Raw genomic sequence first — 1,414 nt, 5'->3', positions numbered from 1 at the left:
ATATTTGCAAATGATGCTACAGATAAAAGACTGGTATCCAAGATCTACAAAGAAGTTCTCAAACTCAATACGTGAGAAAAATAAACGAATCATAAAATGGGTAGAACATATGAGCAGACACTTTTCCAATGATGACATACAAATGGCTAACAGACACATGAAAAAATGTTTAAAATCATTGGCCATCAGGGAAATTCAAATCAAAACCACACTAAGATACCACCTTACACCAATTAGAATGGCAAAAATTGACAAGGCAAGAAACAATTGCTGGAGAGGATGTGGAGATAGGGGATCCCTCCTACATTGTTGGTGGGAATGCAAGTTGGTACAGCCACTCTGGAAAACAGTTTGGAGATCCCTTAAAAAGTTAAAAATTGAGCTACCCTATAATCCAGCATTGCACTACTGGGTATTTACCCCAAAGGTATAGACGTAGTGAAGAGAAGTGCCATATGCGCCCCAATGTTCATAGCAGCATTGTCCACAGTAGCTAAATTGTGGAAGGAGCCGAGATGCCCTTCAACAGATGACTGGAATAAGAAGTTGTGGTCCGTATATACAATGGAATATTACTCAGCTATCAGAAAGAACAAGTTCTCAACATTTGCTGCAACATGGACGGCACTGGGGGAGATAATGCTAAGTGAAATAAGTCAAGCAGAGAAAGAATTATCATATGATTTCTCTCATCTATGGAACATAAGAACTAGGAAGATCAGTAGGGGAAGAAAGGGATAAAGAAAGGGGGGTAATCAGAGGGGGGAATGAAGCATGAGAGACTATGGACTCTGAGATACAAACTGACGGCTTTAGAGGGGAGGGGGTGGGGGAATGGGATAGACTTGTCATGGGTAGTAAGGAGGGCTCGTATTGCATGGTGCACTGGGTGTTATATGCAGCTAATGAATCATTGAACTTTACATCAGAAACCAGGGATGTACTGTATGGTGACTAACATAATATAATAAAAAAACATTAAAATTAAAAAAAAAAGACTAAATGATGGAACGTGGAAAAACTCTCTGCTGCATTTGTGCCTGCGCACACACGAGTGTGTATATGTATCTAAAAGTGAGGAAGAAATTACCTGAGACACAAATGCTGGTGCAGGAAAGCTCTTAGTAAAGCGAGGCGGGAAAGGCACAACACGTGCATAATTCCTCCAAGTTAGAGACTAGAAGGTTAAAATGAGTTATCGCTGTTGAATGGGATAATATCCAGGGACCACCAATAGGTGACGCCATCAATCCAAGACATTTTGATGTGCTCCCAAATGCAGAGTAAAGGAATTTTACGGAGTTGAAAATGTTTTAGTCAGTTGAATGTAGAAAAGATGCTGCAAAATGTTAACTAGCCCTTCCAGAGGTTTTGGTCCATTACTGATCTATCTTTTCTTCCCTCCTACTCTCCC

The 1,414-nt window shown here is 40.3% G+C and overlaps 1 protein-coding gene across 1 annotated transcript in view; it reads right to left on the bottom strand.

The window, feature by feature from the left end:
- Positions 1-1,414, bottom strand: part of ABCB5 (ATP binding cassette subfamily B member 5) — a 139,550-nt gene that overhangs the window by 110,018 nt on the left and 28,118 nt on the right. The window lies entirely within an intron of this gene.

This window comes from Ailuropoda melanoleuca, chromosome 1, assembly GCF_002007445.2.
Source record: "Ailuropoda melanoleuca isolate Jingjing chromosome 1, ASM200744v2, whole genome shotgun sequence".
Taxonomy (NCBI): domain Eukaryota; kingdom Metazoa; phylum Chordata; class Mammalia; order Carnivora; family Ursidae; genus Ailuropoda; species Ailuropoda melanoleuca.
This window is presented reverse-complemented; position numbering and strand designations above follow the sequence as displayed.